At 53.0% G+C, this 15,025-nt stretch overlaps 1 protein-coding gene across 2 annotated transcripts in view; it reads left to right on the forward strand.

Moving 5' to 3' along the window:
• wipf3 (WAS/WASL interacting protein family member 3) overlaps positions 1–15,025 on the forward strand; it is a 178,904-nt gene that overhangs the window by 62,174 nt on the left and 101,705 nt on the right. The gene's annotated exons all lie outside the window — the stretch shown is intronic.

Below are 15,025 nucleotides of genomic sequence, written 5' to 3' on the forward strand. Positions count from 1 at the left end.
AACCCACACAGACACGGGGAGAATGTGCAAACTCCACACAGACAGTCATCCCAGGTCGGAATCAAACTCGGGTCCCTGTCGCTGTGAGGCAGCAGTGCTAAACACTGTGTTCCCCTATATTTATTAGAATGTTGATCTCAGAAAACTTTCCACGTTTAGTTGGCTGGTGCAACAATGGTAGAATAGGACTTCCATTTACCGGCATTGTGCCTTTGGCTCTGTGCAGAATTTTAAGGGAATTTTTATAATTCAAGTGCACATCCACTCCATTTGTCCAGATCTGGGGCTAGGACACCTGCTTGGGAGATGAGTGAACTTGTTTCTGTAAACATGGCACAGCATTGACACCCGAAGTGGACAAGCCAAAGACTTAAAAACTGTAGTAGTTGGTTCACAAAAACATTGTTATGTCTTCCAGTAGTCAATAGTTCCATGATTAAATATGGAAAGGAAACCAGCTTCTTACAATTTTATTGGCCACATTTTCACCAGGATTAAATATGGTCAAATATATGATAGGCATACATGGAGTCAGGGCAAGTGAAGCAAGGCAGGTGAGAACGTGAACAGCTATCATACCTACCTCTTTCAGTGATGTTCATGTTGGAGGAGATGACAGAAAGCAATGCCCGTCCTGTTCTGGTAACAATTGTATTGCTGAGAAAAAAAGATGAAGTTGCAGTGTAACTCGTGAAAATTCTACCCCATCCACCCAGTAAATACCTCGGGCATACCCAAAACATTGCAGATTATTGGGTCCTTTAGCTATTTGTACTGTGAATAGGATATTTATTTGTCTTTGAACTCAGGAACACATCTTTCTGAGTGTTCTGCTTGAAAGAGATTGCCAGTGATGTACTGTAGATCCCACAGCTGTGTTTTACAGGAGTTAGAGACAACTGTCTGGTTCTCATTGCAGTGTTTGGTTCCCCTCCAAAGTTAGGGGAAGCACTTTGAACAGAAGGCACTATCCCTACACTTTTTCCTTCTCCTTTTCCCAACTTCATAACATTGCTCAACTTCGCTCTTGTCTCGAATCGTCTTCTATTGAAATCCACATTATTGAATTTGTTACCTTCTGGCTGGTCTCCCACATTCTACCCTGCGCAAACTTGAGGTAATCGAAAGCGCTGCTCCTCATGTCTTAACTCGCACTCAATTACTTCTGTTCTCACTGACCTCTCTTTGGCAAGGTTGGACAGGCAAGGTGTGTTTCCACTAGAGTTTAGAAGAGTGAGGGGTGATGTGATTGAAGTACATAAGATCCTGAATGGTCTTGACAAGGTGAATGTGGAAAGGATGTTTCCTCTTGTGGGTGAGTCCAGCACTAGGGAACACGGTTTTAAAATTAGAGGTCGCCCTTCTTGCACAATGATGAGGAGAAATCTTTCAGAGGGTTATGTGAATTTAAAACTCTGCCTCAATGCGGTGGAAGCGGGGTCATTGAATATTTTTAAGGTGGAGATAGATTCTTGTTAGGCAAGGGAATCATAGGTTATCGGGGGTAGAATGGTATGTGCAATTCGAAACACAAACAGATCAGCCGTGATCTTATTAATGGCAGAGCAGGCTCGAGGGGCCAAATAGAAACATACTCTAATCCTGCCTTCCTCCCCAATCCTATGATTCCCTACGCCCAAGTGCTATATCTAACTGCTTCTTGAAAACAATGTTTTGGCCTCAACTACGTTCTGTGGTAACAAGTTCCACAGGCTTGGCACCCTCTGGGTGAAGAAATTTATCCTAATACCAGCCCTAAATGTTCTATCCTGTATCCGCAGACTGTGACCCCCTGGTTCTGGACACCCCCACCATCGGGAACATCCAGGGGCTGGTTTAGCACACTGGGCTAAATAGCTGGCTTTTAAAGCAGCACGGTTCAATTCCCGTACCAGCCTCCCCGAACAGGCGCCGGAATGTGATGACTAGGGGCTTTTCACAGTAACTTCATTGAAGCCTACTCGTGACAATAAGCGATTTTCATTCATTTCATTTCATTTTCTTGCATCTACCCTGTCTAGTCCTGCCAGTCTTTTATAGGTTTCACAGAGGAGTTCCGGTGGCGACATGTAGGTGGACGTCTCACGTTAGGTGGCTCCTGCTGGAGTCTCAGGTTTTTGGACTTTTATGCCTGGTTTCAGGGGTAGTTTGTGAATGAGTTGCTGTGGGAAATCATAAGGAAGACGAGAAGGGTGCTGCATAGAAGGAGCGAGTGAAAGTCTACCATCGAGTGAGGCTGAGTGTCCCGCAGGAATTCAGCCAGGTCGCTCACCCCACTCTTGCTTTCAGTGTCTCCGAGTTCCTCTATAACAAAATCCGCCTCCGGGCTATCAGGGAGGCACAGGGAGGCTATCGGCCTCTCTCCTACCCCTGCATTCCCGTGTCTTCTGACCCCCCAAATATTGCCACCTCCGGACTGGAGGCCACCCTTCCCCTTCCCCGAATGTCGGACATAACATCCGAGAACCTCTGCCAGATTCCCCTCAATCGTGACATATCCAGCCAGAACGTGTGGACGTGATTCAGGCACTGCCCACACATATCCTCTACCCCACAAAAAACCTGCTCATCCTTGCCACTGTCATGTGGGCCCTACGCACTGCCACCTCTATCCGTCCCCTAACTGACCTCTCGCCCACGGCCCATTTCACCACCACCATCGCAATGTTTGCAGCCCAACAGTAATTGATCAAATTTGGCAATGCTAGCTCCCCTCCGCACCTGCATCCGCAGGGCCTTCCCGCCCTCACAAATCCCAAGGTCAACGCATTGATCTTTCTGAAAATCAACTTAGCGACAAAGATGGAGAAACGAATAGAAACCTGGGCAACACCGTCATTTGTCATTTTCAATGTCTGCACCCGCCTTCGCCAGCGACAACGGCAAAACGTTCCACCTCTTAAAATCCACCTTAAACCCCTCCACCAATCGAGTGAAGTTCAATCTATTTCACCGCACCACCTGGATACCATCGAAAGCTCGGCCCCACCACCCTAAATGGCAACTCCCCTAACCTCCTTTCCTGCCCCCTAGCATTGATCGAGAGTGCCTCACTCTTTCCCATATTCAATTGTACCCCGTAACACTGGCCAAATTCCCCTAAAATCCCCCAATGCAGTCCAACGGGTCCGAAATATATAACAACAGGGGCTGTTTAGCACAGGGCTAAATTGCTGGCTTTGAAAGCAGACCAAGGCAGGCCAGCAGCACGGTTCAATTCCCGTACCAGCCTCCCCGAACAGGCGCCGGAATGTGTCGACTAGGGGCTTTTCACAGTAACTTCATTTGAAGCCTACTTGTGATAATAAGCGATTTTCATTTCATTTCATTTCATTTTTCAACAGATCATCCACGTGCAACAAAACCCTACGCTCGACCCTCCCCCAACCCCGCTCAGTCCCTCAATGCCCTAAATGCCATTGTCAGTGGCTCTATTGCCAAGGCGAAGAGTGGGTATCTGTCTCATCACACGGTGTAACCGAAAATGTCCCGAACTCACTCGGTTTGTCCGCACATTGGCCTCCCCCACCCCCGACAACTGCCTTCCCTTCACAAACCCTGTCTGAACCTCTCCAATCACCCCCGGCACAAAGTCCTCAATCTGTGATCCAAGCACCTTCGCCAATAACTTGGCATCCACATTCAACAACAATTTCGGGTGGTATGACCCACATTGCTCCGAGTCCTTATCCTTATTAAGAATCAGGGCGATAAACCACGGGCGGAATTCTCTGCTCCCCACGTGGCATGGGAGAATTGTGGGAGGTCCTCCCGACATTTTTTAACGCCCCACTTGCGCCCTCAGCGATTCTCTCTCCCCCCCCCCCCCCCCCCCCCCCCGGCTCGGAAAAATCGCCGCTCGCCATTTTTCACGGCGAACGGCGATTCTCCGAGCCCAATGGGCCGAGCAGCCGGCCCTTCACGCCCGTTTCACCATGGCAGCAACCTCACCTGGTCGCTGCATTCGTGAAACAGGTGCCAGATGCCCATTTGGGGCATCTAGGGGCCCGATTGGCACGGGAGCACCACGACTGTGCTCGGGAGGGGACAGGCCCGCGATTGGTGCCCACCGATCGTCGGACCAACGTCCAAAACGGAGGCACTCTTTCCCCTCCGCCGCCCGGCAAGATCAAACTGCCACGTCTTGCTGGGCGGCTGAGGAGAAAGACGGCCACCGCTCATGCGCTGTTCGTGCCGTCTGCGTGTTTAAGTCATCCGCGCATGCGCGGGTTGGAACCGGCAACCCGCGCATGCGCGGATGACCTTACAAATGCGCCCTTTGGCGCATTATTTCTGGCACGACGAGGTCGCGGCCGGGAAAGATGGCGGTCTGCTCCTAGCCCCCCGGGTGGGGGTGAATTAGGTGCGGGGAGCAGGCCCCGAGGCCGTCGTGAACCTCGGCCGATTTCACGACGGCCATCCCGATTTTTATCGGGAGCGGAGAATACCGCCCGTACAGATTTGAGCCTGGGAAGTGGGATGGAAATTTTCGGAAATGGGAGGAGAAGGGGATTAAGACATTAAAAGATTTGTTTCATAGGGGTCGGTTTGCAGGATTGAAGGAGCTGGAAGCGAAGTATGGACTGAAGCAGGGAGAAATGTTTAGATACAGGCAGGTTCGAGATTTTGCTAGAAAGGAGATACAGAACCTCCCTGTGGAGCCAGCCTCCTCATTGCTGGAGGAGGTGCTGATGACAGGGGAACTGGAGAAGGGGGTAGTGTCGGCGGTTTACAAAGCTATTTTGGAAGAGGAGAAGGCACCACTGCAAGGGATCAAAGCAAAGTGGGGGGAAGAGTTGGGAGAGGATATGGAGGAGGGGTTCTGGTGTGAGGTGCTCCAGAGAGTGAATACCTCCACCTCGTGCGCGAGGTTGGGACTGATACAGCTGAAGGTGGTATATAGAGCACACCTCACAAGAGCGAGGATGAGCCGATTCTTTGAAGGAGTAGAAGATGTGTGTGAACGTTGCAGGGGGGGGGGGCGCTAATCACGTTCATATGTTTTTGTCCTGTCCAAAGCTAAAGGATTACTGGAAGGAAGTTTTTCGGGTAATTTCTAAAGTGGTGCATGTGAAACTGGGCCCGGGCCCCCGGGAGGCCATATTCCGGGTGTCGGATCAGCCAGGGTTGGAAACAGGTGCGGAGGCAGATGTTGTAGCCTTTGCCTCGTTGATCGCCCGAAGGCGGATCCTGCTGGGATGGAGAGCATCCTCTCCACCCTGTGCCTTGGCGTGGCGGGCGGGACCTGTTGGAATTCTTGACTCTTGAGAAGGTTAAGTTTGAACTGAGGGGAAGGACAGAGGGATTCTACAATTCATGGGCACTATTCATTATGCACTTTCAAGAACTGGATAACATTGAACATTAGTTGGGGAAGGTGGGTGTGAGGGTTGGGGGGACGTGGGGCTGTGTGTGTTTATGGGGACTATGGGTGATCCCTAATTCGTTTTTATCATTTGTTTGTGTGAACATGCGGGCTAATGTTTGGGGTTTGGTGGGAGGATGGGATCGTTGTTATTGATATGGGGATTGACATATTTGTTCCTGATTATTGTTTATTGTTGGTGGGTGTAAATTTGGGAGAAAATATGAAAAAGGAGGAGAATAAAAAATATTTTAAAATCGAATCAGGGAGATAGAAACCTGCGACAAAGCAGGGGGGAGTTCTCCCCCTCTCCCTTTGTCTCATTTAAGCAGTGGCCCCAGCTCCGCCCCAAACTCCTCATAAAACTCCACTGGGAACCTGTCTGGACCTGGGGCCTTCCCTACCTGCATTGCCCCCATGCCATCCATCAACCCAATTGGGGCTTCCAGGCCCTGAACCCGCCCCTTCTTCACCGTGGGAAACTCCAACCAATCCAGGAACCACCTTGCCCTCCCTTGCCCCATTGGGGACTACAATTCATAGAGCCATCTATAAATGGCCTCAAATACCAAATTCACCCCCTCCGGATCCATCACTATCTTACGTCCCTCGTCCCTCACTCTACCAATCTCCCGAGCTGCTGCCTGCTTCCTCAACTAATGGGCCAGCATCCTACTCGACTTCTCCCCATATTCATACGCTGCCCCTCTGGCCATCCTCAACTGCCCCACTGCATTCCCTGTCGACACTAACCTGAACTCCATCTGGAGCCTCTGCCTCTCCTTCAGCAACTTCTCCTCGGGCCAAACTGAGTACCTCCTATCCACCCTCAAGATCTCCTCAACCAACCTAGCCCTCTTTTCCTGCTTCACCCTCTCTCTGCGTGCTCAAATCGAGATAAACTCCCCTACCTACAGCCTTGAATGCCCCCACAGCGTGGCGACCATGACCTCCCCCGTATTATTCACCTCCACAAAGCCCCGTATGACAGCCCTCACTTGCTCGCCCACCCCCTCATCTGCCAACAGTCCACATCCAACCACCAATGCAGCTGTTGGGTCTCCCCCTGAAACACTTGCAAATCCACACAATGCTGTACGTGGTCAGAGACCACAATCGCCAAATACCCAGAGTCGGTCAATCCTTCCAGCAGCGCCTCATCTATGATTTTAAAAATTGATCCAGGAGTCCACCTGGTGCCCATATGGAAAGTATGAAAACTCCTTCGCCCCCGGCCTCCCAATCTCCACGGTCCGTTCCCCCATGTGCTCTATGAACCCCTTCAGCTCCCGAGCCACCGACGATCTCCTCAATGACTTTGGGCTCGACCGATCCAGGCTCGGGTCCAAGACCATATTAAAATTCTGCCACTCCCTATAATCAGCTGATACGTATCTTCAATACCTGCCTCATGAAATCCACATCATCCCAATTCGATGCATACACATTAACCAGGACTACCGGCATCCCCTCCAGCTTCCCATGAACCATCACATATGTACCACCCGGAACAACCACAATGTTCTCCACCTCAAACGCCACCCTGTTGTTGATCAACACTGCCAGCCCCGAGTGAAGCACCTTTCTGACCCATCCCTTCCTCAACCTCGTCTGATTCCCTAACTTAAGGTGCGTCTCCTGCAGAAACATCACCTCCTCAGATGCATGAACACATGCGACTGTTTAACTGGCCCATTCAACCCTCGCATATTCCACATGACCTGGAGGGCCCTAACTAGTCAGAGGTGATGGGAGAGCGGGAAGATCCCTCCCGCTATGAGTTGGACAGGGCACATCAGTCATTCAGGCCAAAGTCTAAAGCGAATGAGCCACCAAGAGCAGTTATATTCTGCTTTCACAGTTACCTCGTGAAGAAGATCTTGAGCTGGGTGAAGCAGAGACAAGAGGTGAAGTGAGGAGGAGTTGGTATACAGATATACCAAGATCTGGCAGTGGAGCTGGCGAGAAGGTGGGCAGCCTTTGCATGGATGAAGGTGGCATTGTATGGCAGCTAAGTGAGATTTGGAGTGGTCTACCCTGTGAAGTTGAGAGCGACGCACAATTCGAGGGATTTTTATTTTGAGACGATGGAGGCGGTGGAGGCATTCGTTAAGGCTGAAGGACTGAGATGAGAGTTGGGATTTGGACTTGCTTGGTGGGGACTGTGTTGTGTTTGGTCCTTTATACTTTATGATAAACTCACCAAGCACATTGATCTGTCCAAACCAAGATGCTTTTATTGTGTCTCGTGCGGTCGGTTGACAATCTGATACAGTGCACGTTATCATGGAGTCTTGATATTCCTCTAGAACTTACACCATGTGCTGACCAATTACATGTATGTTTTATTACGCTCTATCTCTTGTCCACTCTCTGGCCGGATGTGCCTCTGTTATATACAGGTCCCAGGTCACATGACCTCGATCTTGAGACTGCATGGAGTGTCTGTACCGCCACCTGCTGGTTGGACGTCTCATACCATCCAACTATGATATGGCCCTTAGGCATATCACCACAGAGGGGAATGGTGTTTTTTTATTGAGGGTTTTCTGTTTAATTGGGGTTTTGTTTTCTGTCTCTTGAATTGTGGGGGTGGGGTTCGTTTTTCCTCATGGGTGCGGTTCAGTATTGTTTCTTGGTTTAAGGGAGGTGGGTTTTTGGGCCGATTTACTGAGGAGGCAGGAGAGTTCTGGCGCGCTAGCAAACGTAAATTGGCTGGTGAACAGGAATGTGGTGGGGAAGGGGAAGTGGATGGGAGGATTCTGGGAGGGGTTCGACTGTAACAAAAGGACGGAGGGCCTGGAGTAATGGTCATGGCAGATAGGAGGAGCGGGGAGGGGGTAAGAGACCCCGGTCAGAATAGAAGGTGGAGAGGTCCCAGGAGTGCTCGCTGACCCAATTTGGGGGTTGGCCGGGCTCATGTGGGAGATGGGGGGAGTAGACCCGTGGAGATTTTTACACCCAAGGGATCAGGAATATTCTTTTTTTCTCCCTGGTGCACAAGGTGTTTTCGAGGATTGAATTTTTTGTGGTAGGAAAGGCACTGTTGACTTGAGTTAAGAGGATGGAGTATTCGGCAATTTTGATTTCGGATCACGCTCTGCATTCGATGGATGTGGTTTTGGAGAAGGGGGCAGCCCAGAGGTCGGGGTGGAGAATGGATGTGGGGTTACTGGCGGATTAGAGTTTCTGTGACAAGATAGGGGAGGCTATTGAGGAGTACGTGCATTTTAATTGCACGGGGGAGGCCTCACGGTCGGTGGTCTGGGAGGCTCTGAAGGTGGTGGTGAGGGGGGGGGGGGAGTAATCTTGCTTAAAGGCAAGGTGGATAGGGAGGAGAGTGAGGAACCCCAATGACTGATTGACTAAATTTTGGATGTGGATGGGAGCCACGCGGGGCACCTGGACCTGGGTCTCCTGGCAAAGAGGAAGGTGTTGCAGGCGAGTTTGATCTATTGTCCACAGGGAATGTGGTACATCTGTTGTGAAGGGTGAGGGGGGCTGTTTACAAGTATGGGGAGAAGGCACGTGTAGACGGCAAGATATTGGCAAAGGTGTTGGCAGTATGTTGGCACGTCTGCTCGGTAGGGAGATAGTTTGGTTGCGGGACAGAATGGGGAGTTGCTGGTGGCTCCGGAACAGATTGATAAGGTGTTTGAGGTGTTCTATAGGGACCTGTATAAGTTGGAGCCACCAGAGGAGGAGTGGGAGATGTGTGAGTTTTTTTAATGCTAATCTTTATTAATGATCTTTATTAGTGTCACAAGTAGGCTTACATTAATACTGCAACAACGTTACTGTGAAAATCCCCTAGTCACCACATTCCGGCACCTATTCAGGTACACTGAGGAGGATTCAGAATGTCCAATTCACCTAACAAGCACGTCTTTCAGGACTTGTGGGAGGAAACCGGAGCACCCGGAGGAAACCCACGCAGACATGGGGAGAACGTGCAGACTCCACACAGACAGTGACCCAAGCCGGGAATTGAACCTGGGACTCTGGCGCTGTGAAACAACTGTGCTAACCACAGTGCTACCATACCGTGGATTAGAGAACCCGAGGTTGGGGGAGGCAAAGAGGGCAGGGTTGGAGGTGCCGGTGGGGGAGGAGGAGGTGAATTTGGCAATTGGGAGGATGCAAGTGGGGAAGGCGGTGGGACCCAAACGGTTTCTGGTCGAATTGTATAAAAGATTTAAGGATAAGCTTGCGCCGTTGATGGTGGGAATGTTTGAGGATGTGATGGTTAGGGGTGCCATGCCACAAACGATGGATTTCCATCTCGCTGTTGCTATAGAAGGACAAGGATCCCGTTGAGTCTGGGTTTTACAGGCCCCTATCTCTGCTGAATGTAGACGGCAAGATATTGGCAAAGGTGTTGGCATTAAGGTTGGAAGGGTGTCTCCCAAAGGTGACAGGGGAGGATCAGACGGGTTTGTGAAGGGAAGATAGTTGTCCTTGAATGTGAGGAGACTGTTGAATTTGGTGCTTTGTCTGGCAGCGGGGAGAGAGACGGAGGTGGTGGCGGTGTTTGATGCGGAGAAGGCGTTTGATCAGGTGGAGTGGAGTTATTTGACTTGATGTATTGTTATTGGGCAGCAAATGCAGAGAAGGTTTGAACTTGGAGCGGGGGGGGGGGGGGGGGGGGGGGCTTTATGGGTAAGGATGGAGCCGGGCTCTTGAAGGGGGTCAAGGTTGTGGGCACTGACAACGGCGATTGCTCCTGACGGCCACGGTGCAGACTCGATGGGCTGAATGGCCTCCTTCTGCACTGTAAATTCTATGAAGATCTGGAGGCAGTTTAGGCAGTATTTTAGGGTGGGGGCGCGTGAGGGGGAGGGGAAGCTGCCAGTTAGAGATGGGGGATGCCGAAAAGGGGGAATCATGAGTTCGAGCTGGGGAGAATGGATGCAAGGTTTCGGGGATGGGAAGAGAGGGTTATTAAGGAAATGAAAGGGCAGCACGGTGGCCTAGTGGTTAGCACAACCGCCTCACGGCGCTGAGGTCCCAGGTTCGATCCCGGCTCTGGGTCACTGTCCGTGTGGAGTTTGCACATTCTCCCCGTGTCTGCGTGGGTTTCGCCCCCACAACCCAAAAATGTGCAGAGTAGGTGGATTGGCCACGCTAAATTGCCCCTTAATTAGAAAAGATAATTGGCTAATCTAAATTTAAAAAAAAAATAAAAAAAATTAAGGAAATGAAGAATTTGTTTCCGGGAGGACGATTTGTGATTTTGAAAGAGTTGGGTGAGACGTTTGGGCTGGTGCAGGGCAAAAGCTTTAGGTATATGCAGGTGCAGGACTTTGCGAGGTAGGTCTTCCCGACCTTCCCGATAGTGCCTACCACCTCATTGCTGGAGACAGTGCTTTCAGCGGAGGTTTGGAAAGGGAGGTTGTCTCGGCCATTTACAGGAGGATCTTGGAGGAGGATGGAGTATCCATGGAGGGGGTTAAGGTGAAGTGGGAGGAGGAATTGGGGGTGGTGCTGGAGGAGGGTCTGTAGTGCGAGGTGCTGCGGAGAGTAAATGCCTCGACTGTGTGCGAGGCTGGGGCTGATATAGCTGAAGGTAGTGTAATGTCTAGGATGAGCCGGTTGTGCGAGGCTGGGGCTGATGTAGCTGAAGGTAGTGAAATGTCTAGGATAAGCCGGTTGTTCGAAGGGGTAGAGGATGACTGTGAACGATGTGGGACAGCCGTGCGAATCATCCACATATGTTTTGGTCCTGCCCGAAGCGAATAGAGTTTTGGGAGGATGGTGTTCAGTACCATTTCACGGTTTTACATATGGATGTGGAGCCCAGTCCCCTAGAACCCATATTCAGGGTATTGGATCGGCTGGAGCTGCAGGCAGGTTCGGGGGCAGATGTTTTAGCCTTTGCCTAGCTGATTGCTCGTAGGCTGGTCTTTTTAGGGTAGAGGTCAACTTCTCCACCTGGAGACTCGACTTCCGGGCGGCGAGCGAGGAGGTCGCAGGGAGAGGGGCTCCCGCAAGCGCCAGGAAGGAACCCCCCCGACAGGCCGGACGGCGGAGGAGGAGCGGGCGGCAACGGCGGAGGAGGAGCGGGCGGCAACGGCGGAGGAGGAGCGGGCGGCAACGGCGGAGGAGCGGGCGACAACGGAGGAGCAGCGGGCGGCAGCGGCGGGCGGCAGCGGAGGAGAAGCGGAGGAGGAGCGGGCGGCAGCTGAGGAGGAGCGGGCGGCGGCGGAAGGCGGAGGCGAGGAGCGACGGCGACAGGGAGGCCCAGCAGCGGCAGGTCCAACCCCTCTCTCCCCCCCCCCCCCCCCCCCCACGCGGGCCGGGAACGGTGCGGCAGCGGCGGGCCCTCTTCCCCCCCCAAACCAGCAGCGGGACACCACCTTCCCCCCCCCAACCAGCAGCGGGGACACCAACTCTCCCCCCCCCCCAACCAGCAGCGAGGACACCAACCCCCCCCCCCCCCCCCAACCAGCAGCGAGGACACCAACCCCCCCCCCCCCCCCAACCAGCAGCGAGGACACCAACCCCCCCCCCCCAACCAGCAGCGGGGACACAAACCCCCCCCCCCCCCCCCCCCCCCCCCCAACCAGCAGCCCCACTCGCCCCTCCCCCTCCCCCCAACTGCAGTGACCACCACGTGGCAAGGACAAAGGGGGACTCTCTCTCTCTCTCCTGGGCGAGTGGAGAGAGAAACAAAAGAAAAAAGAGACTTATATTTCTGTTCTTTTTTTAAAATAAAAACCCAAAAGAAAACTGGTAAAGAGAAAAGGGGTGAAATAAAGGGGTAAAGGAAAGAAGGGGGGAAATAAATTTTTCATTTAAAAAAAAAAAAAAATATATACATATATTTTTATATATATATATATATATATATATATAAATAAAATTAAAATAGGGTGCGGAAAAGGGGGAAAAGAAGAAAAAGGAGAGAAGAAACGATGAAGGGGAAGGGGGAGAAAAAAATGCCAGAAGGGACCCAAGAGAAAGGGGGCACCGGAGGTGGACGGGGCAAAGGGCAAACCAGCTTGGGCGAACGAGTCAACACGCGAAGCAGCGGGAAGAATGTATCGCCGCATCCAAAAGGGCTGGACGGGCGGGCAACCTCTCCCCTGGGGTTAGAGGGGGGCGTGAATTGGAAGGAAGCCATTGCAGAGGTGGTGAGGGAGCAGCTGCAGGCAATCAAGGCAGAGTTAAAAGCAGACACAGAGGCCGCAGCACAGGCAGCAATGACCAGGGCCATGTCAGGGGTGCAGCAGGCTCTGACCAGAATGGAGGAGAAAGTGGATGCCCAAGGGAAGATACTGGAAGCCCAAGGGAAGATACTGGAAGCCCACGGGGCAACCATTAAAGAGCTGGAGAAGGCAGCGACTGACGTGAGCGACCGGGTCATGTCCCTGGAGAGGGAAATGGCGAAACTGAGTGCAACACAGGGGAGCCTGAAGGGCAGGGTAGACGACCAGGAGATCAACTCGAGAAGGCAAAACATTAAGATAGTGGGCCTGCCAGAGGGGATAGAGGGTAGAAATCCCACAACATTCGTGGCTGCGATGCTGGGCTCCTTAGTGGGGCGGGAAACTTTTCCCACCCCACCGGAAATGGACAGAGCTCATCGGTCACTGCGCCCGAAGCCCAAGGAAGGGGAAAAACCGAGAGCAGTTATAGCCAGACTGCACCGGTACCGGGATAGGGAGACAATCCTGCGCTGGGCCAAGGAGAATAGAGCCTGCAATTGGGACGGGCACGCCATCAGAATCTACGAGGATTTTGGAGCGGACATAGCTAAGAGACGGGCGGAGTTCAACAGAGCGAAAGCAGCTCTCTATAAGAACAAAGTACGTTTTGGTATGCTGTACCCAGCAAAACTCTGGGTCACATACCAACACAAGGAATATTTCTTTACAGCCCCTGCCGAGGCGAATAGATTCGTTGAGGAGCACGGGCTGGAAAAACGCCATGGGAAGTAGGGACGAGGGGCCCATGGCAAGGAGATACGTCATGCCGACGGGGGGGTGGGGAGGGGCGAGGCAAAGCCAGCCCCCTCCCCCCTGGCAGGAGCACCCAGGAAAAACAACCCAATGCCCAAGGGCCCGCTCCAGGTGGGAGGCCAGGCCCCGGCACGAGGGAACGGGAGTACTGGAGAGGGGAGAGGGGAAGGGGGACAGCAACCTCCGAGCGGGGAGCCACCGTGCTAGCAGGAAAGCTAGCGAAGGGGGCGCGCAACAGAGCAGGGCCGCAGCGCACCCCCAACAGGGGGGAAGGCGCCAGGCAGGGGAGGGGGGGGATCACCCATCAAAGGTGGGAGAGCAAATGGGGACAGGAATGGGGGAGAGAGGGGCAATGGAGGGGTACACAGGGGTATCCCCGAAAGGGATAGAGCGGGGGGGGGGGCACTCGGGGGGCGAGAGACCAGGGAGGGGAAATGCAGGGACGAAGGGACAAAAGAGGCCAGAAAGGGAATAGGGCCACAAAGTGCCACAGACAAGGGCTCGAAACAGGGAACTGCTGCAAACACCCACCCAGTACGGTCTGTGGGTGAAGGGGCCCCCCGGAGTGCAGGGGGCTACCCGCGTGGCGGACACACAGTGGACGGCCATGGCGGGTGTCCCCGGGACAAGGGGGAACCCCGGAGCGCAGGGACCCGACCGCATGGGGAGAGCAGTGATAGTGGACATCCTGGACGGCCCCCTAACAAAGGGAAACCCCAGAGGGCAGGGGCGCGTCCACCGGACAAATATGGTTAACCCCACAGGAGCAAGGGGGCAGAAGCCCCCCACCAGAATAGTCACCTGGAACGTAAGGGGACTTAATGGCCCAGTGAAGAGATCTAGAGTCCTCACCCACCTTAGAAACATGAGGGCCGACATAGTCTTCCTCCAAGAGACGCACTTGAGGGAGCAGGACCAACTGCGGGTAAGAAAGGGCTGGGTGGGACAAACCTATCATTCCTGTTATGGGGCAAGGGCCAGGGGGGTGGCGATCCTGATTGGCAAGAGGACAATGTTTAGGGCGACAAAGACGGTTACGGACCCAGGGGGACGGTATGTCATGGTCAGCGGGGCCCTGGATGGGGCGCCGGTAGTCCTAGTTAACGTGTATGCGCCCAACTGGGACGACACGAGCTTCATCCAAAAGACCATGGCAGAAATCCCGGACATAGCGACGCACCGACTAATCATGGGGGGGGACTTCAACTGTGTACAGGACCCAACGACGGACAGATCAAACCCCAGAACGGGGAAAACCTCAAACATGGCAAGGGAACTCAGTCACTATATGGAGCAGATGGGAGCAGTAGACCCCTGGAGATTCGCCCACCCGGGGGAGAAAGAATTCTCTTTCTTCTCCCCAGTACACAACGTGTACACCAGAATTGACTTCTTTGTGGTGGGGAAAACGGTGCTTCCAGAGATAGACAAGGTGGAATACTCCGCAATTGTGATATCAGACCACGCCCCACACTACATGGATGTGCGGCTAGAGACGGGAAGGGCCCAGCGCCCCAAATGGAGGTTGGACGGTGCCTTACTAGCTGACAAGGCCTTCAGCGAAAGGATAGCGCGGGCCATAGCGGAGTACACTGAGATCAACCAAAACGGGGAGGTCTCACCCTCCACGTTCTGGGAAGCGCTTAAGGCCGTACTAAGAGGGGAAATCATAGCCTACAAAGCGCAAAGAGATAGGGAG

The sequence above is a fragment of the Scyliorhinus canicula genome, chromosome 5 (genome assembly GCF_902713615.1).
Source record: "Scyliorhinus canicula chromosome 5, sScyCan1.1, whole genome shotgun sequence".
Lineage (NCBI taxonomy): Eukaryota > Metazoa > Chordata > Chondrichthyes > Carcharhiniformes > Scyliorhinidae > Scyliorhinus > Scyliorhinus canicula.